At 39.4% G+C, this 26,655-nt stretch overlaps 1 pseudogene; it reads right to left on the reverse strand.

Moving 5' to 3' along the window:
- Chac2-ps3 (ChaC glutathione specific gamma-glutamylcyclotransferase 2, pseudogene 3) overlaps window positions 1-18,609 on the reverse strand; it is an 80,986-nt pseudogene extending 62,377 nt beyond the window's left edge.
- Window positions 18,610-26,655: the final 8,046 nt, after the last annotated feature.

Raw genomic sequence — 26,655 nt, forward strand, 5'->3', positions numbered from 1 at the left:
TCTCATAAAACTGCAAAGCTTCTGTAAGGCAAAGGACACTATGGTTAGGACAAAACGGCAACCAACAGATTGGGAAAAGATCTTTACCAATCCTATAACAGATAGAGGCCTTATATCCAAAATATACAAAGAACTCAAGAAGTTAGACCGCAGGGAAACAAATAACCCTATTAAAAAATGGGGTTCAGAGCTGAACAAAGAATTCACAGCTGAGGAATGCCGAATGGCTGAGAAACACCTAAAGAAATGTCCAACATCTTTAGTCATAAGGGAAATGCAAATCAAAACAACCCTGAGATTTCACCTCACACCAGTGAGAATGGCTAAGATCAAAAACTCAGGTGACAGCAGATGCTGGCGAGGATGTGGAGAAAGAGGAACACTCCTCAATTGTTGGTGGGAATGCAGACTGGCAAAACCATTCTGGAAATCAATCTGGAGGTTCCTCAGAAAATTGGACATTGAACTGCCTGAGGATCCAGCCATACCTCTCTTGGGCATATACCCAAAAGATGCCTCAACATATAAAAGAGACACGTGCTCCAATATGTTCATCGCAGCCTTATTTATAATAGCCAGAAACTGGAAAGAACCCAGATGCCCTTCAACAGAGGAATGGATACAGAAAATGTGGTACATCTACACAATGGAATATTACTCAGCTATCAAAAACAACGAGTTTATGAAATTCGTAGGCAAATGGTTGGAACTGGAAAATGTCATCCTGAGTGAGCTAACCCACTCACAGAAAGACATACATGGTATGCACTCATTGATAAGTGGCTATTAGCCCAAATGCTTGAATTACCCTAGATCCCTAGAACAAAGGAAACTCAAGAGGGATGATCAAAATGTGAATGCTTCACTCCTTCTTTAAATGAGGAAAAAGAATACCCTTGGCAGGGAAGGGAGAGGCAAAGATTAAAACAGAGACTGAAGGAACACCCATTCAGAGCCTGCCCCACAGGTGGCCCATACATATACAGCCACCCAATTAGACAAGATGGATGAAGCAAAGAAGTGCAGACCGACAGGAGCCGGATGTAGATCGCTCCTGAGAGACACAGCCAGAATACAGCAAATACAGAGGCGAATGCCAGCAGCAAACCACTGAACTGAGAATAGGTCCCCCTTGAAGGAATCAGAGAAAGAACTGGAAGAATTTGAAGGTGCTCGAGACCCCAAAAGTACAACAATGTCAAGCAACCAGAGCTTCCAGGGACTAAGCCACTACCTAAAGACTATACATGGACTGACCCTGGACTCTGTCCCCATAGGTAGCAATGACTATCCTAGTAAGAGCACCAGTGGAAGGGGAAGCCCTGGGTCCTGCTAAGACTGAACCCCCAGTGAACTAGACTATGCGGGGAAGGTGGCAATGGGGGGAGGTTTGGGAGGGGAACACCCATAAGGAAGGGGAGGGGGGAGGGTGATGTTTGTCCGGAAACCGGGAAAGGGAATAACACTTGAAATGTATATAAGAAATACTCAAGTTAATAAAAAAAAAAAAGAAAAATTAAAAAAAAAAGAAAGAAAAAAAAAAGAAATTAAAAACTTTTTAGAATTTAATGAAAATGAAGCTACAACATACCCAAACTTATGGGACACAATGAAAGCTGTGCTAAGAGGAAGACTCATAGCGCTGAGTGCCTGCAGAAAGAAACAGGAAAGAGCATATGTCAGCAGCTTGACAGCACACCTAAAAGCTCTAGAACAAAAAGAAGCAAATACACCCAGGAGGACTAGAAGGCAGGAAATAATCAAACTCATAGCTGAAATCAACCAAGTAGAAACAAAAAGGACCATAGAAAGAATCAACAGAACCAAAATTTGGTTCTTTGAGAAAATCAACAAGATAGATAAACCCTTAGCCAGACTAACGAGAGGACACAGAGAGTGTGTGCAAATTAACAAAATCAGAAATGAAAAGGGAGACATAACTACAGATTCAGAGGAAATTCAAAAAATCATCAGATCTTACTATAAAAGCCTATATTCAACAAAACTTGAAAATCTACAGGAAATGGGCAATTTCCTAGACAAATATCAGGTATTGAAGTTAAATCAGGAACAGATAAACCTGTTAAACAACCCCATAACTCCTAAGAAAATAGAAGCTGTCATTGAAGGTCTCCCAACCAAAAAGAGCCCAGGTCCAGACGGGTTTAGTGCAGAATTCTATCAAACCTTCATAGAAGACCTCATACCAATATTATCCAAACTATTCCACAAAACTGAAACAGATGGATCACTCCCGAATTCCTTCTACGAAGCCACAATTACTCTTATACCTAAACCACACAAAGACCCAACAAAGAAAGAGAACTTCAGACCAATTTCCCTTATGAATATCGACGCAAAAATACTCAATAAAATTCTGGCAAACCGAATCCAAGAGCACATCAAAACAATCATCCACCATGATCAAGTAGGCTTCATCCCAGGCATGCAGGGATGTTTTAATATACGGAAAACCATAAACGTGATCCATTATATAAACAAACTGAAAGAACAAAACCACATGATCATTTCATTAGATGCTGAGAAAGCATTTGACAAAATTCAACACACCTTCATGATAAAAGTCCTGGAAAGAATAGGAATTCAAGGCCCATACCTAAACATAGTAAAAGCCATATACAGCAAACCAGTTGCTAACATTAAACTAAATGGAGAGAAACTTGAAGCAATCCCACTAAAATCAGGGACTAGACAAGGCTGCCCACTCTCTCCCTACTTATTCAATATAGTTCTTGAAGTTCTAGCCACAGCAATCAGACAACAAAAGGAGGTCAAGGGGATACACATCGGAAAAGAAGAAGTTAAAATATCACTATTTGCAGATGGTATGATAGTTTATTTAAGTGATCCCAAAAGTTCCACCAGAGAACTAGTAAAGCTGAAAAACAACTTCAGCAAATGGCTGGATATAAAATTAACTCAAATAAATCAGTAGCCTTCGTCTACACAAAAGAGAAACAAGCCGAGAAAGAAATTAGGGAAACGACACCCTTCATAATAGACCCAAATAAAATAAAGTACCCTGGTGTGACTTTAACCAAGCAAGTAAAAGATCTGTACAATAAGAACTTCAAGACACTGAAGAAAGAAATTGAAGAAGACCTCAGAAGATGGAAAGATCTCCCATGCTCATGGATTGGCAGGATTAATATAGTAAAAATGGACATTTTACCAAAAGCAATCTACAGATTCAATGCAATCCTCATCAAAATACCAATCCAATTCTTCAAAGAATTAGACAGAACAATTTTCAAATTCATCTGCAATAACAAAAAAACCAGGATAGCTAAAACTATCCTCAACAATAAAAGGATTTCAGGGGAATCACTATCCCTGAACTCAAGCAGTATTACAGAGCAATAGCGATAAAAACTGCATGTATTGGTACAGAGACAGACAGATAGACCAATGGAATAGAATTGAAGACCCAGAAATGAACCCACACACCTATGGTCACTTGATTTTTGACAAAGGAGCCAAAACCATCCAATGGAAAAAAGATAGCATTTTCAGCAAAAGGTGCTGGTTCAACTGGAGGTCAACATGTAGTAGAATGCAGATTGATCCATGCTTATCACCCTGTACAAAGCTTAAGTCCAAGTGGATCAAGGACCTCCACATCAAACCTGATACACTCAAACTAATAGAAGAAAAACTAGAGAAGCATCTGGAACACATGGGCACTGGAAAAAATTTCCTGAACAAAACACCAATGGCTTATGCTCTAAGATCAAGAATCGACAAATGGGATCTCATAAAACTGCAAAGCTTCTGTAAGGCAAAGGACACTGTGGTTAGGACAAATCGGCAACCAACAGATTGGGAAAAGATCTTTACTAATCCTACAACAGATAGAGGCCTTATATCCAAAATATACAAAGAACTCAAGAAGTTAGACCGCAGGGAGACAAATAACCCTATTAAAAATGGGGTTCAGAGCTAAACAAAGAATTCACAGCTGAGGAATGCCGAATGGCTGAGAAACACCTAAAGAAATGTTCAACATCTTTAGTCATAAGGGAAATGCAAATCAAAACAACCCTGAGATTTCACCTCACACCAGTGAGAACGGCTAAGGTCAAAAACTCACGTGACAGCAGATGCTGGCGAGGATGAGGAGAAAAAGGATTGCAGTCTGTACAACCATTCTGGAAATCAGTCTGGAGGTTCCTCAGAAAATTGGACATTGAACTGCCTGAGGATCCAGCTATACCTCTCTTGGGCATATACCCAAAAAATGCCCCAACATATAAAAAAGACACGTGCTCCACTATGTTCATCGCAGCCTTATTTACAATAGCCAGAAGCTGGAAAGAACCCAGATGCCCTTCAACAGAGGAATGGATACAGAAAATGTGGTACATCTACACAATGGAATATTACTCAGCTATCAAAAACAACAGCTTTATGAAATTCGTAGGCAAATGGTTGGAACTGGAAAATATCATCCTGAGTGAGCTAACCCAAACACAAAAAGACATACATGGTATGCACTCATTGATAAGTGGCTATTAGCCCAAATGCTTGAATTACCCTAGATGCCTAGAACAAATGAAACTCAAGAGGGATGATCAAAATGTGAATGCTTCACTCCTTCTCTAAAAGGGGAACAAGAATACCCTTGGCAGGGAAGAGAGAGGCAAAGATTAAAACAGAGACTGAAGGAACTCCCATTCAGAGCCTGCCCCACATGTGGCCCATACATATACAGCCACCCAATTAGACAAGATTGATGAAGTAAAGAAGTGCAGACCGACAGGAGCCGGATGTAGATCTCTCCTGAGAGACACAGCCAGAATACAGCAAATACAGAGGCGAATGCCAGCAGCAAACCACTAAACTGAGAATAGGACCCCCGTTGAAAGAATCAGAGAAAGAACTGGAAGAGCTTGAAGGGGCTCGAGACCCCATATGTACAATAATGCCAAGCAACCAGAGCTTCCAGGGACTAAGCCACTACCTAAAGACTATTCATGGACTGACCCTGGACTCTCACCTCATAGGTAGTAATGAATATCCTAGTAAGAGCACCAGTGGAAGGGGAAGCCCTGGTTCCTGCTAAGACTGAACCCCCAGTGAACTAGACTGTTGGGGTGAGGGCGGAAGTGGGGGGATGGTTGGGAGGGGAACACCCATAAGGAAGGGGAGGGGGGGATGTTTGCCCCGAAACCAAAGAATTATTATTACGTATTAAATAAATTTAAAAAAAAAGAAAAACCAAAACAACCAAAAAAAAAGAAAATGCTAGAAGTTAAACATGGACGAAGGCAAGATCATTAAAGTGTGGCAGGATATGAGAAGGACTTTTAAAAAATATTCGCCTAAAGTCAGAGGGAAAAACTGAAGACTACGCAGGAAATTTATTGCTTTCGTTTAGAGTTGGAAATCACAGAGTGATTTCAACTATGAGCTCATAAATTTAAATCAGCTCTGTAAGCTTTCTTTTTGTGCTTGTGTGAGTGTGTGTGTGTGTGTGTGTGTGTGTGTGTGTGTGTGTGTGTGTGTGTATTACTCTGGGTATTTTCTTATTTGTCTCCATGTACATGTAAAGGGCACTGTTGATATAGGATGTTACTCATTATAATATTTCTACTTTGTTTTATAAAAGAAGATCTCTCACTTTTGGTAGGAACTCATTGGTATACTAAAGCTAGCTAGCCATTAAACCTCATCTACTTATCTCCCTTCCCCATTAAGAGAGGGTGGGATTAAAGGCAGTTACCATTATTCATCTTTTTGTGTTTGTTTGCTTATTTGTTTGTTTGTTTTTTTTTTTTCCATACAGCTTCTGGAGATTTTTCTGTGGACCTCCTGGTTCATTGGCTGGTATGTTAACAACTGAGCCATCTCTTGACCTTAATTGTGTTCCTTAATGTAATAAAATTGAACAAAATGTAAAATACACACATAAAATGTACTACTAATCATATTTTATAATCATTTTTGGTAGAATATGTGAACTAGCCTATGAAGCAACTTCTTTTTCCCTCTGGGTTTTGGTCAACATAATTTAGTAAGTATTTTAGGAAGATCATCCCCAAAGCGGGCAAGGTTGAAACAAATTATGACAGTGCATATGTGAAGGTTAGTCCTGATGGTCAACTTGACTTAATGTGGAACCATCTAAAAGCAAACCTGCTGGGGACTCCCTTGATATATTCTCTGGATTAATTATGTAAAGTAGGAAAACCTACCCTAAATTTGGATGGCACCTGGTGCCAACTAAGATGTAAGAGAGAATGAAGAAAAATTTACTTTTTGTTGACTCATCTAGATTTTTGCTGTCAAGTTAGAGCCAATTTTACCTCATTCCTTCTCTGACATTATAACAGACTCTCTACCTCCAGGTCTTTAACGCCAGATTTGGATTACAGAGATATTCAGCCCTAGTGACTAAACAACTATCTACTTCTCATCCTCTCAGGTTTGAACCAGACTACCCAGACCAGATTTGATAAGGCAACTTTAACAAACTATCCCCATACTGTGTGTGCACTGTATGGGCTTTATTATTCTAGAGAATCCTTGATTAATAGAGTAATCACAACTACCTGAAATAAGAAAATAAAGAGGGCCCACTCAGAATGAAAGAAGATTGAAGAATGTCACTTCATCTTTGTGGCAATACACTGAGGAGAGACGTCATCAAATTTCCCATTTTGTAGATTTTTGCATACGACACAAATTTCTGTAATCCTTCCATGTGGCAACTGTTTTGCCATCCTTCCACTAAAGCGCTCTACCACTGAGCTAAATCCCCAACCACTAAAGGCGATACTGTTTGTTTTCTTTGTTAAAATCTGATTAATAAAAACAAATTCTTAAACGCTTTTTTCATTTGAATGTTCCCATGAAATTCAATCTCCTTGTTAGAGTATTTATTTATTCTTGTAAATTTAACATAAGCTATAATCATCTAGAAAAGCCAACTGAGGAAATGCATAGAACACACTGGACTATGCAGCATTTTTTTTATTAATGACTGATATTACAGGGCCTAGATTACTGTGGGCAGTGCCATCCCTAGATTTACAGTCTGGAGTGTATAAGAAAGTAGGTTGAACAAGGCATGGAAAGCAAGCCAGTAAGTAGCATTCCTTCATAGTCTTTGCTTAAATCCCTGGTTTTACTCTATGTAATATTGGAAGGTGATTAGAAAGTGTACTAAAAATATTTTCCCTCCTAAGTTGCTTTGGTCATGGTCTTCTTCATAGCAATACAAAGTAAATTGAGTCAGCCACTTATATAATATAATGTAAGTCTGAATCACAGTATATCACATAACATATGTCATATCATATCATATCATAGTACAGCATAGCACAGCATATTGGATCACTTTAGATAGTCTTAAAGGATAATGCATGCTTTGAGAAAATCATGTTGTTTGGGTGTTATTTTTTGTTTGTGTGTTCTGTGTGCCATAAACAGATTTGTTCATTGCCCTGCAGCTCACCAAGTAGGTGAGGCTTCTTGGCAGCAAATCACAATGATCTTCATGTTTCTACAACCTAAGTACTGGGATCACAAGCACTTGATATCACACCAGGCATTTTTATATTTAGATACTGGTTATCTAACTCAGGACCCCATGTTTGCAAGGTAAGTCTTTACTAGAAGAAGCACATCATCAGTTCATGAAATTATCTTCTTTAGTAATCTGATACATTCACTCTCTTCCACCTTCTATGATATTTGATTCTTAAGGAGAAGATTGTAAATACAAAGAAAAGAGAAACTGACACTTAAACGATGTCAGCAGGAAATTGTTAACAAACCATTATGCTTACGCAGATTATTCAAAGTAATTGGAGGCAGAGTAGATGTGTGAACCATATTTTTATTACTGTTACAACTACACGAACAATTCTCTGTACATCAAATGACTTCTTTAAACTAAAGAACGTCAATAATATAATTATTCTAGTAAAGGTAATTTGTTTTGAAATTTTATTCTGACTCAATGTGCACTTTTATAATGTTCATCTAATGTGCACACATACACAGACATCATAGGTCTTTTGCTTGTATAGCATTTGCAAAATATTTCTACTTTCTTTTTATAAATTTAAGAAGCTTTGACATATTAAACCTATGGGATTCATCAAAGTCTCCATTAAGATATAAAAGAATACACACATGTCTGAAGTTTCTATACTTGCCTTAAAGGCAGCATGCCTGTATCATCCCTCATAAATTTTAGATGTAACTCCAATCACTTACCTATATTTTGTTGTTTCTTTTCAAGTGATAAGGCAAACTTCTAGCTGAACAAATTTAATTATAGGCTCTGGCCTTCATCTGAATAAAATAGTCGACAATATATTAACATTTTGCCACATGTCTCCAGATGGTCTTGTTTTTAAGGATGACAACACTCACTTAAAAGTCAAACTAAGGGGCTGGGGATTTAGCTCAGTGGTAGAGCGCTTACCTAGGAAGCGCAAGGCCCTGGGTTCGGTCCCCAGCTCTGAAAAAATGAATGGAAAAAAAAAAGTCAAACTAACCTACCTGTTAAATACAACTGCTGATTAGGTCTTTGCTTTTCCACTGTAGAAACCCAGCACTGGAAGCCTTGTCTGTTGGGTGTCAGTCTCAAGTAAACCCGTAGAGTTATCACGATTAAAATTTAGTGTGATTTCTGGCTCGATAGCTGAAGGACACATGAAAAATTATAATGTTATATCCTGATCATTCACAGATATCTAAATCACATTTGATTGGTCATTTTAAAGTTGGTTCCATCATATTTTAAGGAAGAAAAGTAAAACTATTGTTCACCATGGCATGTAGCTTCTTTAGTAGAATTCATTGCTCAAAATTCATAGGAACCTGGGTTTTTTCCTCTGCTGCCTTTAAATTAAGCTTATGGTACATGCTTTTGATCACAGAACTTGGGAGACAGATGTGGCAGAATCAATAGTTTGGTGGCATTTTTGCTTAAATAGCAAATCTGATGGTAGTCTAGGTTGAAAAAAAATTACATATATAGTATAAAAATTGGAATACTTGAAATATAATTATTGATAGAATATTAATTAATTGTAAAATAATAATAATAATAATAATAATAATAATCAGAGTACACAGAAATAATACAAGAGGGAAATTTTAATTGAAAGACAGCAATGTTGGACACATATGGAATGAAATTTTTATCCCAGCACCTGACATCTTTGTGAGATTTCTCATGTCTTACTTCTTATTTGAGTCTTAATTTCTCAAAAAACCCACATCTGGAGGTGATAAGAACTCACAAATGCATTCTGAAACCACCAAGGAACAGTTTTTAGGCATTAAAGTTTGGGGACAACTGAAACTCAATCTAATAACTGGAACTAATTGGAAAGAAGATAAGAAAGATCTAGATGATTTGGGGAAGGACTACTGAAGAATAGGGCTTCAAAAATCCAGACTTTCTACTACATGTAGGAGAATAACAGAATAGGACTGGGTTGAGAATTAAAAATGTGATTTATTTATTAAATGATTCTTCTAATATGTACTTATAACATCGCACATTGGAAATTGCTCTGCACTGGACTTAATTTTGCCATGATTTCTAGAATATGAAGTTTAAAATGAAGGCAAGTTGAAGCCTTTTGTTCAATATAGCATCGCTAGAAATCTAAGGAAAACCTAGGAATATATTGGTGGGATTTTAAATATCTGGTGAATTGAAAGAGGGATTAGTTAGCTCGTTGCCATTACTTAAGGTAGAATGGAAGTTGGGTAATGTGGCAGTTTCTATGACCACTGTAGCCTGCATAGTAAAAATCATGTTGGAAGCAATAAGGTAACTTGGTTCAATATGCTTCAGTAGCAGTTGTTAATTTTAGGCATATTTATGCACAGTGCACCTTGGAAAATTGGTGATATTTAAACCAACATGCATGACAAAGCTTTAGACATAATTACATGGAAATTCTCTGTAAAGTACAAGGGACATGTTCCATACCGATACGTTCTACAGATTAACTGAGCAAACAAGGTTATGAAGTTGGTCTGTAGGAATATCTGGTGTGATCTTAGCCACACAGATAGTATAAAGGTAAACAGACTATTAAATACATTTTTTCCTAGCCGTCTAGGGTAAAAAATAGGATATACATATTTCCCTTTGAAGAGAGAACTCTTTGTGTTTAACATTCTTGCTTCCTTTAATGATTTTTTTTTTAAAGACAAGTACTGCCATTCCTCCTGCAAAGTTGGTGGTTGAGTTCATTACATCCAGCTGGTATCCTAGTGTCATCTATGAAAAGCATAGGCACCAATGTTTGATCCCTGTAATTCTGCACATGTAAAAATTTAGACATGATAGTTCATAATTCTCATCTTAGTAGTGGTAAATCAGTGACAAGTGAATCCTGTGTCTCTTGGACAGACAGTAGATAAATTACCAAGCTCCGTGGCACAGTGAGTTAAAGTTTCCCCAAATAAGGTGAATAGAACTCTTGAGCAACTCCAAGGTTCATCTCTAGCCTCTACGTTGAATGTACGTGGAGCTCGTCATACTTGCAGGTTTAATCTTATGTGAACACATATTCTAGCACTCGCTCGATAAACAAACAATGCAGGTAAAGTTACTGAGAAACTCTATTTGATCAACACATAAAAGGTGCATCATTCACAACTTCAATTAGTTTAAGACTGAGAAGCCATTTTGTATGGTAGTAATAATTAAAGACGTGGATTTCTCCAGACATGAGTTTTTCTATTTAGAATATTTCCTCCCCTCACTTTCAAGTTTATTACTTCACATTCTGTTTTAACTAACTTATTGCCTTTTTCAAGTTCTCCCCTGGCCCTGTCATTCTATGTTGGATTCAAAGCATGATACAACATAAACTTTTCATTCTGACGTTTACTTTGTAAGGTTGATACTGTGTATTTTCTCTCAGGGAAAAAAAAGTATCTAATGAAAAGAAACATTATCTTGTTTCTGTGCCTATATTGAGTATTTACCAAACACTGATTGTAGTTCCTCCTCTTTCTTCCACCTTCATCTCTTTTGAGGCACATAGACGAAGCGACAGCTTTTATTATTGCTTTTTGGGAAGCATTTCCTGTTTTGCCTGCAATTTTAACAATAGGATTAACATTTTACTGGTCTTTATGTAACTTCCTTCTCCTACTTCCTATGAACCTTACCTTCTTTCAATTGTGTTGTTAAAAATTATGGTTCAATATATGTAAAACCATCAACGTAGTCCATTATGTAAACAAACTGAAAAAACAAAACCACATGATCATTTCATTAGACAAAGTTCAACACCCCTTCATGATAAAAGTCCTGTGGAGAATAGGAAATCAAGGCCCATACCTAAACATAGTAAAAGCCAGAATATACATCTTTCCCTTTGAAGAGTGAACTCTTTGTGTTTAACATTCTTGCTACCTTTAATGATTTTTTTTTTAAAGACAAGTACTGCCATTCGTCCTGCAAGGTTGGTGGTTGAGTTCATTATGTCCAGCTGGTAACCTAGTGTCATCTATGAAAAACATAAGCAAACCAGTAGGTAACACTAAACTAAATAGAGAGAAACTTGAAGCAATCCAACTAAAATCAGGAACTAGACAAGTCTGCCTACTCTCTCCCTTCTTGAAATTCTAGCCAGAGCAATCAGACAACAAAAGGAGATCATGGGGATACGGATTGGAAAAGAAGAAGTCAAAATATCACTATTTGCAGATGATATGATAGTATATTTAAGTGATCCCAAAAGTTCCACCAGAGAACTAGTAAAGCTGATAAACAACTTCAGCAAAGTGACTGGGTATAAAATTAACTCAAATAAATCAGTAGCCTTTCTCTACACAAAAGAGAAAAAAGCTGAAAAAGAAATGAGGGAAACGATACCCTTCATAATAGTCCCAAATAATATAAATTACCTTAACCAAGCTTGGTTGCTTGGTGTGACCTTAACCAAGCAAGTAAATATCTGTAAAATAAGAACTTCAAGCCTCTGAAGAAAGAAATTGAAAAAGACCTCAGAAGATGGAAAGATCTCCCATGCTCATGGATTGGCAGGATTAATATAGTACTAATGGCCATTTTACCAAAAGCAATCTACAGATTCAATGCAATCCCCATCAAAATACCAATCCAATTCTTAAAAGAGTTAGACAGAACAATTTGCAAATTCATCTGGAATAACAAAAAACCCAGGATAGCTAAAGCTATCCTCAACAATAAAAGGACTTCAGGGGGAATCACTATCCCTGAACTCAAGCAGTATTACAGAGCAATAGTGATAAAAACTGCTTGGTATTGGTACAGAGACAGAAAGATAGACCAATGGAAGAGAACTGATGACCCAGAAATGAACCAACATACCTCTGGTTACTTGATTTTTGACAAAGGAGCCAAAACCATCCAATGGAAAAAACATAGCATTTTCAGCAAATGGTGCTGGTTCAACTGGAGGTCTACATGTGAGAAGAATGCATATCGATCCATGCTTATGACCCTGTACAAAGCTTAAGTCCAAGTGGATCAAGGACCTCCACTTCAAACCAGATACACTCAAACTAATAGAAGAAAAGGTGGGGAAGCAACTCGAACACATGGGCACTGGAGAAAATTTCCTGAACAAAACGCCAATGGCTTATGCTCTAAGATCAAGAATCGACAAATGGGATCTCAGAAAACAGCAAAGCTTCTGTAGGGAAAAGGACACTGTGGTTAGGACAAAACAGCAAACAACAGATTGGGAAAGATCTTTATCAATCCTATAACAGATAGAGGGCTTATATCTAAAATATACAAAGAACTCAAGAAGTTAGACGACAGGGAGACAAATAACCCTATTAAAAAATTGGGTTCAAAGCTAAACATAGAATTCACAGCTGAGGAATGCCGAATGGCTGAGAAATACCTAAAGAAATGCTCAACAACTTTAGTCATGATGGAAGTGCAAATCAAAACAAGTCTCAGATTTCACCTCACACCAGTGAGAATAGCTAAGATCAAAAACTCAGGTGACTGCAAATCCTGGCAAGCATGAGGAGAAAGAGGAACACTCCTCCATTTTTGGTGGGATTTCAGACTGGTACAACCATTCTGGAAATCAGTCTGGAGGTTCCTCAGAAAATTGGACATTGAATTACCTGAGGACCCAGCTATACCTCTCTTTGGAATATACCCAAAAGATGACCAAACATAAAACAAAGACATGTGCTCCTCTATGTTCATAGCAGCCTTATTTATAATAGCCAGAAGCTGGAAAGAACCCAGATGCCCTTCAACAGAGGAATGGATACAGAAAATGTGGTACATCTACACAATGGAATATTACTCAGCTATCAAAAACAATGTCTTTATGAAATTCATAGGCAAATGGAGGGAACAGGAAAATATCATCCTGAGTGAGGCAACCCAATCTCAGAAAAACTCACATGGTATGAACTCATTGATAAGTGGCTATTAGTCCAAATGCCTGAATTGCCCTAGATGCAGAGAACAAATGAAAGTCCAGACGGATGGTCAAAGTGTTAATGTTTAACTCCTTCTTTAAAAGAGGAACAAGAATACCCTTGGCAGGGAATAGCGAGACAAAGATTAAAACAGAGTCAGAAGGAACACTCATTCAGAACCTGCCCCACATGCGGCCCATACATTTATAGCCACCTAATTAGACAAGATTGAGGAAGCAAAGCAGTGCAGGACTACAGGAACCGGATGTAGATCTCTCCTGAGAGAAACAGCCAGAATACAGCAAATACATGAGCAAATGCCAGCAGCAAACCACTGAAGTGAGAACGGGACCCCAGTTGAAGGAATCAGAGAAAGGCCTGGAAGAGCTTGAAGGGGCTTGAAACCCCATATGAACAACAATGCCAACCTACCAGAACTTCCAGGGACTAAGCCACTACCCAAAGACTATACATGGACTGACCCTGGGCTCCAACTTTATAGGTAGCAATGAATAGCCTAGTAAGAGCAGCAGTGGAAGGGGAAGCCCTTGGTCCTTCTAAGACTGAATCCCCAGTAATGTGATTGTTGTGGGGAAGACGGGGAGAGGAACACCCATATAGAAGGGGAGGTGGAGGGGTAAGGGGGATGTTGGCCAGGAGAATGGGAAAGGGAATAACAATTGAAATGTAAATAAGAAATACTCAAGTTAATAAAGAAAAAAAGGAAAAAAACATATTCAAGTGTTACTCTAGCCTCCTGCAAATATCATGATTCTGTATGTCAGCATTTGCTCTGAACACTTCTTCTGGGTTGTCCTTCACATTCCACAAGGACTCCACAGAGAACTCCTCCATATATACCTTAGTTTCCATGGTCATTTTATCGATGCCCTATTTACAATTAAACTGTTATTAGGTCCATCAATCTCTTCCTTTCCATCTTTTCTGTCAACATCAACAGATGCAAATTCTTGTCCTGGGTTTCAGTCTAAGATTATATTTGTCCTTTATCCTGAAATCAGGCATGTGAAGGAAGTTGGAGTAAATCAAATTAAATTTCACCACAATGTACTTAAATTTATTATTTATAATCTACCCAGGAACCCATATAATTTCCTCCCTCATGCTCCAAAGTGGCTCTCTTTCTTTTCTTCAGTCCTTAAGATACCAAAATCACTCTTTCTTCTACCTCATTTTCAGATAGTGACCTGCTTTTCATTTTTCTCAGAAAATAGATGGAAGTAAAATGTCTGTAACCCATGTTACCAAAACTATCAACCTTTGTTCTCTGCTTCCAGTGAATCTTCCCATATAGGAAGTAACCTCAGATTCTTTCAAAGCTGAGAGCTCCATTTACGAACTTTTCCATATTTAGTCTCATTTCTAAAGGACTTATTCCTGGAAGTTTTCTATATATTTTCATGGCAAGTCTATCAAATTATCCCAGTGAACTTGAAAGCATAACTAATAAATACTCAATAAGAATGACTCTTTGGGTTTATAATAATTCTAGCTACTGAGATTTCAGCTTTGGCTTTGAATAACATTGTCAGCATTTTGTGCAGTAAATGTTTTCATCTTTTCACACATCAATCTCTCCTAAAACTAATTTGATCCTGAAGTTATTCTCTCATTGCCGTGATTTGCCTTTGGCAGTGAAGCTAATTAAATTATTAATTCTGAGCACTCATTTCATTTTTTCTGTGTATATAGTTAATACCTGCTTAAGAAACAAATATAATCGCTCATTTAAAATTTTTCTTTGTTAATTATTATTGTGTATGCATTTATATAAACATTTGGATGTGCATGGTTTATATGTAGACTCATATGTGGCACAGTGCATAAAAGGAAGACAAATTGTGGATTTGGTTCTTTCATAAAATCTTTATGTGAATTCTATAGACAAAACTTAAATCACAGGCTTGTGTAGCTAATACTTTTCCTGATAAACCATCTTTTCAACAACTGCAATAAAATTACTTATGCCTTTACTTCTGCATTTTGACATTCTCTTTTTGCTACAACCAAACATGGAGCTGTACAAGCCTCAAATTTGAGACTTCTAACCCACAATTCCTCCCTATGAGGGTTCGCATTCATTTGTGTGTGTGTGTGTGTGTGTGTGTGTGTGTGTGTGTGTGTGTGTGATTTTTTGTGTGTGGAGTGCTTGTATGTGTGCTTGTAAATGTCTACTCACCTGCCTATAGAGAACAAAGGCTAGATCCAGCTGCCATTTTATAGCTTCCATCTACCTTGATTTTTTTTTCCAGGACATTTTCTCATCCTAGAACTTACCAAGTAGACTATGTTGGATGGCAAAGGTACCACATAGATTTACAAGTCTCTTTCTATGCAGGGCTAGGATTGCAAAAACATCCCACAAGTTTACTTTGTTAAAGAGAGTTCTGGGGATCAAGATAATGTCATAGTGCTTATAAAGAAAGCATTAAGTCAGATGAGTCGACTACCTATACTTTTCTTACAATGGAGATAATGTACCTGAAGACTAAGCATTCACTGTGCTATTATCAGATCCATTCTCTAAAAATCCATTATCCCAGTTGCTTGTTTGATTATCTAATAAGAGCATGTCCTTCAAATTTTCATATGTCCCAGTTCCAATTCTTCACTTACCACTCATATCTTACGTTTTCCAAGTTTAGTAACTGGCACCACCATTTCTCTATTTGTCTACAGGGGAGTAGCTTGATCGTGTTAATTAAAGTGGTTATGTGTAAAATTATATCATAGGCTGGGTCCTTGAGGTGAATAAAATGGAGAAAGGAAACAGAGCATAACATTCTTCACAGTGCTTGCTAGTTGCAGATGTCATGTGAAGAAATGTCTCATTCTCCTATTGCCATGTTTTCTCAGAAATGATGAACTGTAGCTTCAAACTGTGAACCCACATAAAGCATTCTTTTACTTTATCTCAGGTATTTCATCCCTGATAAATAAAGTAAATAATATAATCATAAATTTTATGGAGGTGTCAGTAAAGCCCAGGTGTGTGTTACTGAATATATGGGGAAAATTCTAGATAGAGAAAACTTCAAAATTCTCTAATAAAATGAACTTGATGAATCTAAGTTGAAAAAAGGATGATGTGGATGTTATTGACTAAATCAGAAGCAGAAAGAAGCCAAATAAACTTAACTGTATTCTATGCAATGGTTTTGTATTGGACTTTTAGGCCTCACTATTCTGCCTAAGCAGGCATTGAAATTTTCACCCTCAATAATCCTTCTACTTCTACATAGCTTGTACTATGGGCATCTGTATCTGTATTCCGGCTCTCTAAGTGTTGTTATTTTAAATTAAGGGAAAAGAAAGGATAAAGTGAGTAGTATTTCAAAGTATTAGGCTGTCATCAGAGTAAAAAAGAAGTAAATTAAAGTTTAGCAAGGGTGGATGATGGGAACAATATAAGAAACTTTTCCCTAGAAATTGAGATGAAAGAAGAATGAAGTCAAGGTTATAGCACAGCAGTAGTACTGAGAAATTAAGTGGCCTGAAGTTAACTCCCAAGAAAATCCAAAGAGCTCATGGATTAAAACACCAGATGAGAAGATACTTCTAATTTTGAGATGGAAGAAGGCTTATAGACTCCTAGTAACTTGTGAGATTATGACTGGAGTTAACATAAACTCCTGTTGCAGTAACCTATGAAACTGTGATTGGAGTTAACATAGACTCCTGTTTGAGTAACCTACGAGACTGTGACTTGAGCTGGAATTATTTCATTGAAATCTTATCCAGAAGGACTGTCAAAGGAATATATCAAATCTGCAAGGAAGCTTTTACTGTTGCACACCAACATATCTCACTATGTAAGAAGAGTCGTATGAATTTATTAGAAACATGTTGTGGGTCAGTGGGTAAATGCTTGCCTGAAAGCATTTAAACCTGAGTTCTGATCATTAGAATTCATATAAACCTCAAATGTGATAGCATGTATATGTGATCACAGTTCTGTGACCTTCATTTATATGCAAACACATGACCATATACATAAATGTATTGAGTCAAAAGTGAGAAAATACATAAAAAGCTTCAGCATTATGAAATTAAAATTTTTTTTGTGTTTTTTTTTCATTACAGGGCAAGTTTAGTAGTAATTGGTAACTGTGCGTGTGTGTTTATATGCATATGTATTTGATACATTTTTAAGGTTATATGAACTCTTTAGATATAGATAACAATTTGCGATTTAAAGAACCTTAAAAAACAAAATGAAGTCTTCTATTCCAACACTGTGGGGGCTGAGGCAAGAAGATCACGAGCTTAAAGCTAATCTGGGCTACATATAAATTTAGTCATTTCTTACATATAAGTTTGTCTCAAAAACAAAATGACACAAAAGGACACATTTATGAAAAATAAAATATATTCCCTGTGAGGAGCTGTCCGAGGAGCTGTCCTCACAGATGTGAGGAGCTGTCCAAGGAGCTGTCCTCACAAACTCCATTACAAGATGGCACCGGCATCCGGCAGAACGCACCTAGTAAAAAGGGCAATACGCAGGCGCCTGGTAACTTCCCTACTCAAAGGGACACGTACGTTTTGGTATGTCATCTGGCATAATTGGCAGCGACCAGTCAGAGAGTGACACGTCCTAGGCGAGGATAGTTTCCTATATAAGGGACGGTTATTCCTCACTCAGCGTCTCTGCATTGTAAGCTTATGCTCTCCCTCTCAAGACGCATTAAAGCTTTTCTGCAGTAGTATCCGGTGTGTGCCGTGTCATTCCTGCTGGCGAGACGTAGCGCGGGACATCTGGAGCAAAAACCCGGGAAAGACCTCGCCATCGTCAGCACCTTCGGAGATCCCTTGGCGACAAGGAGGATTCAGAACTGCAGGTAGATACGTTCGGAGAGGCAGCCCTCTCTTGCACTTTGGTCTGGGGTTGTCACCGCCTTGGGAAGGATTTGTTGAGGCTATAGTATTTGTCCTGGGAGCCACCCTACCCTTTATGTTCTGTTTTCACCGTTTTCGCTGTTAAAAGGATGATCACAGCAGCTGAAGGCGCGTCTCAGTCTCTCGTATATAAGTGAGCTTCGCGCAGCTCCCTTTTACCTTCGATTTTGACTGTTGAGGAACAAGGACGCGATAAGGCCGACGTAGATAAGCGGCACCGTCCGGGGAGGCGCGTGTAAGACTCCCGTACATAAGAGAGCAGCGTGTCCGTCTCTACCCTTTCACCTCACGCCTTGTCAGACGGATGTAGAAAAGCCGCTGGCGTTCCTGGCCCATCATGGGATCCTCACAGTCTGTGGTCACGGCCTTGGAAACAGTGTTAAAGCAGAGGAACATCGAAATTGGAGGAAGAACACTTAAAAACTTTGTGAAGGAGGTGGAGAGGGTGGCGCCTTGGTTTGCCTGTTCAGGCTCGTTTATGATTGCCTCATGGAACAAACTTGGAAAAGACCTTGAAAGAAAATTGGCAGAAGAGGATCTGCGCCTAGGGACCAAAGCTATATGGAAGCTGGTTAAGAATTGTTTAAAGGATGAAACGTGTAAGGCAGCAGTAGTAGAAGGACAGGCCACTCTCGAGGTAGTCCGGGAAAATCTGTCAGAAACTGAACATAGTGAGAGGTTGGGCACACGCAAGAAAAAAGACGTCCTAAGAAAGAAAAAGTGCCCTCCCGGTAAGTCCGCAGACAAGGGAGCGTTGAAATTTTCAGATTCCAGCACTTCCTCCTCTACACATAAACCAGGAGGGGGAGCCAGCCTATACCCTGTGAAAGAGCTAGAAGCGCTGAACCTCAACAGTTCTGAAAGCTCTGAAAATAAAACCTTAGACTCAGAGGAGGAGGCCGAGCTAGTGCTGTTAGTATTCTTGAAACCACCGGTATAATTAAAACCACTAGTAAGGTGGCAGATATTTTCCGAAAAATCCAAATTATCCTATTAAATAGAAGATTCCCTGTATACATTACTCATATACGGGCCCATTCTGGACTCCCTGGCCCAATGAGTTCAGGGAATGATTTGGCTGACAAAGCCACAAAAATGATAGCTGTGGCCCTGACCTCTCCTTTAGAGGCCGCTAAAGCCTTTCATGGCAATTTCCATGTCACCTCAGAAACTTTATGCCGCCGCTTCTCTATAACTAGAAAAGAGGCACGTGATATAGTCACCCTATGCCAACAGTGCTGCCAGTTCCTCCCAGTTCCTCACATCGGGGTCAACCCGAGAGGAATACAACCATTGCAAATCTGGCAAATGGATGTTACTCATAATTCTACTTTTGGAAAATTACAGTATGTGCATGTATCTATAGACACATGTTCTGGCATTCTACATGCCACCCCATTTACAGGAGAAAAAACAACACATGTCATTCAGCACTGCCTTGAAGCATGGAGTGCTTGGGGAAAGCCAAAATGTGTAAAAACTGACAATGGCCTCGCCTACACATCTCAAAAATTCCGTCAGTTTTGTGCTCAGATGCAGCTTACCCACCTGACGGGCCTGCCCTACAACCCTCAAGGACAGGGAATCATAGAGCGTGCTCATCGGACACTCAAATCATATTTAATAAAACCAAGAACGGAATTATGATAGAACTCCCCCCAACACCCCGAGTGGCCACTGCTTTGGCCCTTTTTACCTTAAATTTTTTAAATCTTGATGAAGCTGGACAAACAGCGGCTGAGCGACATTGCTCAGAGCCCAAGAGGACAAAAGAATTAGTCAAATGGAAGGATGTATTAACAAATGAATGGAAAGGCCCGGATCCTGTTTTAATAAGATCCAAGGGAGATGTCTGTGTTTTTCCACAGGACAATGAAAATCCCATATGGATCCCAGGACGATTTACTCGGAACATCACAGCAAGTGATCAAGAAGGGACTGGGACTCCTGCACCTCCTCACTCTTCTTCCATGGATGCCAGCAATGGTGCAGGGCGAGCTACGATGGGGAATAATGTCAACCTTTCCACTCCCGATGCTGGTGATGTACCACTAACAGGGATTTAGGGTTGGCCTATTTACCTAAGGATCCACAGGTTGAACGACTAAAAGAAAATAGGACTATTCCCCTTAAGGGCAGCCTTTGTTTTGGCATATTCAACAAAACATCTTTTGATCTCCCTTGCATTATGTTATATAATCAATCTTCTGCTTGGTTAAGGGAGGCCACATGGGGAACTGGTGAGGAGGACATTGTGGCTAACGGCACAGTTCTCTATGGTGGTGGCCTTACATTGCGTTAATGGTAGCTGCACTGATCTTACGCCCATGGCGATGCTACTTGGAGGAAAGGGCAAAAAGGGACGGTTGTCATTTTCCTGGATGGGGAACATCAAACCTGCTGCCTCTGTCTGGACAGCTACTCATATAAAATATCGCAGTAGTTACCCACATGCCTCGCTTTTTCCCGATCCCTGTTGATACCTCGGGGACCATGACCTTATTTAGAGGAAAAAGAGATTTTGGTACTTCTGCAATTATTGCTGGCATTATTGCTATGACAGCAGTCGCTGCCTCGGTTACTGCCTCGGCATTGGCCTTGTCAAATTCAGTACAGAAAACCCAAACTATAAATGATTTATCGGCCACCGTCTCTGTGGCTCGGGACAGACAGGCCTCGGCCAGTACTCAGATATAGGGAGGCCTTATGCTTGTCAACCAACATATAGATCTGGTCCGAGAGCAATTAGACATTCTATGGCAACTGGCCCAGCTTGGCTGTGAGCAAAAACTCCCAGGCCTTTGTGTCACCTCCATATAATATGACAAATTTACCCGAGCTGCTAATCTGTCTAAGAGTCTTTCACAGCATTTGTTACAGAATTGGACCTCGGAGTTTGAACAGACACTTCGAGATCTGAGAGCGACCATCATTCAAGTAAATTTTACCCGACTGGACCTGTCTTTGACGGAGGGATTGTCGTCCTGGATCACCTCAGCAGTCTCTTTTTTCAAGGAATGGGTGGGAGTGGGACTTTTTGGAGTGATCCTCTGCTGTGGATTAGTGTTACTCCTCTGGTTGCTTTGCAAATTGAGATCTCAAACAAGAAAGGACAAAGTAGTGATCGCCCAGGTGCTTGTAGCCCTTGAACAAGGAGCGTCAGCCGATATCTGGTTGACCATGCTCAAGCAACAGGTCACTGGCTGGACAGCTCTTGCACTCCTAGAACCTCGGTTCATTGCACAGGATTAGAGTGTCCGGCTTGAGCAGCCCATGATGGGTGACGAGCTTAGCATCGCACAGGGAAGTTCTACCAAATACACTCCCTGGAAGGCATGTCATATTACATGAGGGTTTCTGCCCCAGTTTTCCCTCCCTCGAAAAATGGCAGTGCGACGGGTCGGGAGTGCCCTGGGTCCCAACAACAGCCTAAGGATATCTCTCTTGTACAGGTTCGCCAACTTTGTACGAGGATATGACCTCTGTCTTCGCCCTCCTATATCTGGGTGTCCTGTTTGCTTGAAAAAAACAGAAAAGGGGGAGATGTGAGGAGCTGTCCGAGGAGCTGTCCTCACAGATGTAAGGAGCTGTCCTCACAAACTCCATTACAAGATGGCACCAGCATCCGGCAGAACGCACCTAGTAAAAAGGGCAATACGCAGGCGCCTGGTAACTTCCCTACTCAAAGGGACACGTACGTTTTGGTACGTCATCTGGCATAATTGGCAGCGACCAGTCAGAGAGTGACACGTCCTAGGCGAGGATAGTTTCCTATATAAGGGACGGTTATTCCTCACTCGGCGTCTCCGCATTGTAAGCTAATGCTCTCCCTCTCAAGATGCATTAAAGCTTTTCTGCAGTAGGATCCTGTGTGTGCCGCGTCGTTCCTGCTGGCGAGACGTAGCGCAGTACAATTCCCTACTCCATGGCAAGCCTTCTTTTTGTCACTGAACCTTAAGAATCTTTAAGGAAGTCAACAAAAAAGATCAGCAGTAAGAGATGGTTAGATACCAGCAGGCTAAAAAGAAAGAGTTCAATCCTCAGAACCCACAGGTTTGGGAAGGAGAGAACCACCTTCCAAATCCCACAAGTTATTCTCTGACTTCCACATTGTTACTATGGTGTGTGTGTGTGTGTGTGTGTGTGTGTGTGTGTGTGTGTGTGTGTGTTCAACTTAAGGAGAACATTTAAAACAAATTTGAAGACATGAAACCAAAGTTCAGAACTAATTATATGAATTTATATATCTCCTAATAATAGGTCAGTAGGTCTGTAAAACAAGGGAGGGTATGATTTTCAAAGGAGAAGTGTGACAAAGAGCACACAGTCATGACCTGGAGCAGAGGATTTTCAGTTTTTAATGGTAAAGGTCCTAGAACACTGGGAATGTTGTTCTAAGATGACCTCATGACTTCATTTGGGACTTCTTTTACACAAATATCTAAGTAATAAAAAAAATTCATATATGTAATTTGGAGCAAATTTGAGAGATTGACCAGCTTCATGAGAAGGAAGAAATGTAGAAGCAGAGCTGGTAACAGCCTTGAGAGAGGACACCATGAGGAATTTAAGCTCTCTGCTTCGGAAATCAGCTCATTTATTAAATGGTTTTCTGCTAAACGATGAAAAGCTGAGTTAAATTATGCAAAACATAAATAAGCAGGGAAATATAGCTGAGGAGGCAGAGGCAGAGGCAGAGGCAGGGGCAGAGGCAGAGGCAGGGGCAGGGGCAGAGGCAGAGGCAGAGGCAGAGGCAGAGGCAGAGGCAGAGGCAGAGGCAGAGGCAGAGGCAGAGGCAGAGGCAGAGGCAGAGGCAAGTGGGTTCCTTGGTGTCCCTGAATAGTCAATCATGATTATCTGGATAGTTCTGGGCTGGTGAAAGCCCTTGTTCAGCAAACAAATTGAAGATCAATTGAAAAAGAACACCTAAGTTTGAACTCTTTGCTCTACATGCAGGGACATACACAAAGGCAAAGACACATGGACATTCACTCATGTGTACACATGTATACATAAGGATAGTTTTAAAAAATAAATTATTTAAATATGAGGTTAGATGAAAATGATGAATCAAGATCTTCAATTTATGGTACCATGATAGAGACATTAATACAGTGAGCAGTAGAATATGAGGGGAGTAAAGGGAGAAAGAATGATAATGTTGGAGCAATAGTAAGAGTGAGTCCAACATCTTTAATCATAAGGGAAATACAAATCAAAACAACCCTAAGTTTCCACCTCACACCAGTCAGAATGGCTAAGATCAAAAACACCGGTAACAGCAGATGCTGGCGAGGATGTGCAGAAAGAGGAACACTCCTACATTGTTGGTGGGATTGGAGACTGGTACAAACATTCTGGAAACCAGTCTGGAGACTCCTCAGAAAATTGGACATTGTACTACCTGAGGACCCAGCTATACCTCTCTTGGGCATATACCCAAATATGTTCCAACATAGAACATAGACACATGCTCCACTATGTTCATAGCAGCCTTATTTATAAAAGCCAGAAGCTGGAAAGAACACAGATGCCCTTCAATAGAGGAATGGATACAGAAAATGTGGTACATCTACACAATGGAGTTCTATTCAGCTGTCAGAAACATTGACTTCATGAAATTCATAGGCAAGTGGATGGAACTAGAAAATATCATCCTGAGAGAGGTAACCCAATCACAGAAAACACAAACTCTTTGATGAGTGGGTGTTGGCCCAAATGCTCAAATTTTCCACAATGCACAGACCACATGAAACTCAAGAAGCATGAAGAAAATGCGGATTCTTCACTGTATCTTTAAAAGGGGAACAAGCATACCCTTAGGAGGGGATAGGGAAGAAACTTTAGAAAAGAGACTGAAGGAACTACCATTCACAGCCTGCCCCACATGTGACCCATATACATACAGACACCAAATTACATAAGATGGATGAAACAAAGAAGTGCAGGGTGACAGGAACTGGATGCAGATCTCTCCTGAGAAACACAGCCACAATACCACAAATACATGAGCGAATGCCAGCAGCAAACGACTGAACTGAGATAGAGAAAGGACTGAAAGAGCTGAAGGGGCTTGTGACCCCTTATGAACAACAATGCCATACAACCGGAGCTTCAAGGGACTATGCCTCTACCCAAAGACTATACATGGACTGACCCTGGTCTCCAACCTCATAGGTAGCAATGAATAGCTTAGTAAGAGCATCAGTGGAAGGGGAAGCCCTTGGTCCTGCCAAAGCTGGACCCCCAGAGAATGGGATTGTTGGGTGGAGGACAGTAATGAGGGGAGGATAGGGAGGAGAACACCCTTATAGAAGGGGAGGAGGAAGGGTTAGCGGGTTATTGGCCTGGAAACTGGGAAAGCAAATAGCATTTGAAATTTAAATAAGAAATGCCCAATTTAAAAAGATGAAAAAATTTAGTGAGTCATGAAACATTTCTTGGAAGAAATAATGCAATTCTTATGATTTAAGTGAATAAAAGCCACTTAGGGAAATTATATAAGGATTCAATGCTTGTATATGTCTATGTTTGAGGGTGTGCACGTGTTTGTGTGTGTGTGTGTGTGTGTGTGTGTGTGTGTGTACGTGTGTGTGAGCTTTTTTGAATATGTGTCTTGGTACATGTGTGCATATGTGTATGTATGTGAGATAACAGAGATTGATGTTGGATGTCTGCGTCAATTTATCTCCACCTTATATATTTAATCTGGAACAAAATTTCTCTGAGAACCTGGAGATGATTGACATACATAGACTGGATGTCCATCCCACAAGCCTCAGGGATTTTTTTTCTCTACCCCTAGCAAGTGCTGAGATCATTTATAAGACATGACTGTGCTTGTTTTGCATGAGTGCTCTGATTGAACACAGATCATTTTGTTTCCTGAGACCATCTGTCGTATCATTAGGTAGAGATTTTCAAACGTTCTATGTCATATTCCTGCTTAGCTCATCTCTATTAACCTTATAGAATGTGATTCTCACTCACAAAAAATATATCTATACTCATTTTTATAAATACTGACAACAAAACTAGTAATTACACAATATCTTAAATGTGTTCCATACCACAAAAGAAGTACTGTGACAAAAAGAATAATTTAGAGGCACTATTTTGTCCACAATGATTTTACACTATATTTGTAGATAGAAATAATTATATTACATTTACAGAAAACATTCTTTTATCTCATTTTATGCCATAAATCTTAGAATGAATCTTAAGGTACAGGGATGACTTTGATATCTGCATTTAATTCTCTCATATCTGTGACAATGTACTTGACCAAACAACTTAAGGAGGAAATAAATGGTTTGGAACTCATAATTCAATGAAAAGGCTATAATGTCGGTGAAAGGATGGCAGTAGGAGCATAGAATATCTGGGCATTGTGAATTTATTATCATGGAACAACAAGGTATGGATGGTGGTGTACTGCAATTTTTTTTCATTTCTATTAGATGAGGAGTTCTTTATATAAGCATGGTTTCCATTTTTACAGTAAGCATCCCCACATCAATTACTTAATGTAGATAATATTTTACAGTTATCTCCAGAGGGAGTGGTAGTATCTAATGCCAAACACTATCATGTTCAAAATCAATACTAGGAACTACAGAGGTACAAAGATAATTTTACTGTTCTGTGACAAATAGTATGTCATTATATTATGGGACAACTAGAGCTAAAGAGTACGTCACTGAAAGTGATGAGCAGCAGTATATAGAGCAGCTCTGCAGGAGGCTTTGTCTAGGAAGTCATTGGTGTTGGTACCTCAGAAAAGTAGAAGGTCTTAAGGGGTTAATTCAGAGATAAGGACCACTTTAGGATTTTTAATAAGTTTCTGCAAATTCAGGTATAAATGCAAGAACAAAAAAGTAAAAGGCTAGGGAGAGTAGGCTGCTTTTCTTTTTTCTCTTTTCTTATCTTTTATTGAATAGTTTCATTATTTACATTTCATATGTTATCCCCTTTACAGGTTTCCCCTCAGGAAATTCTCCATCATATCCTCCTACCCCTGCCTCCAAGAGGGTGCTCCCACACCCATCCAACTTCCAACTCCCTTCCTGCTTCCTGTCCTGCAATTCCCCTAAATTGGGATATCAAGCCTTCACAGGACCCAGGGTCTCTTCTCCCATTGATGCCTGACAAGGCCCATCCTCTGGTACATATGCAGCTAAAGCCATGGGTTGCTCCATTTGTACTTTTTTGGTTGGTGGTTTAGTCCCTGGGAGTTCTGATCTGGTCAGTTTAGTCCCTAGGAGCTCTGATCTGGTCAGTTGATATTGTTGTTCT

Source organism: Rattus norvegicus, chromosome 13, assembly GCF_021556685.1.
Source record: "Rattus norvegicus strain SHRSP/BbbUtx chromosome 13, alternate assembly SHRSP_T2T, whole genome shotgun sequence".
Classification (NCBI taxonomy): Eukaryota; Metazoa; Chordata; class Mammalia; order Rodentia; family Muridae; genus Rattus; species Rattus norvegicus.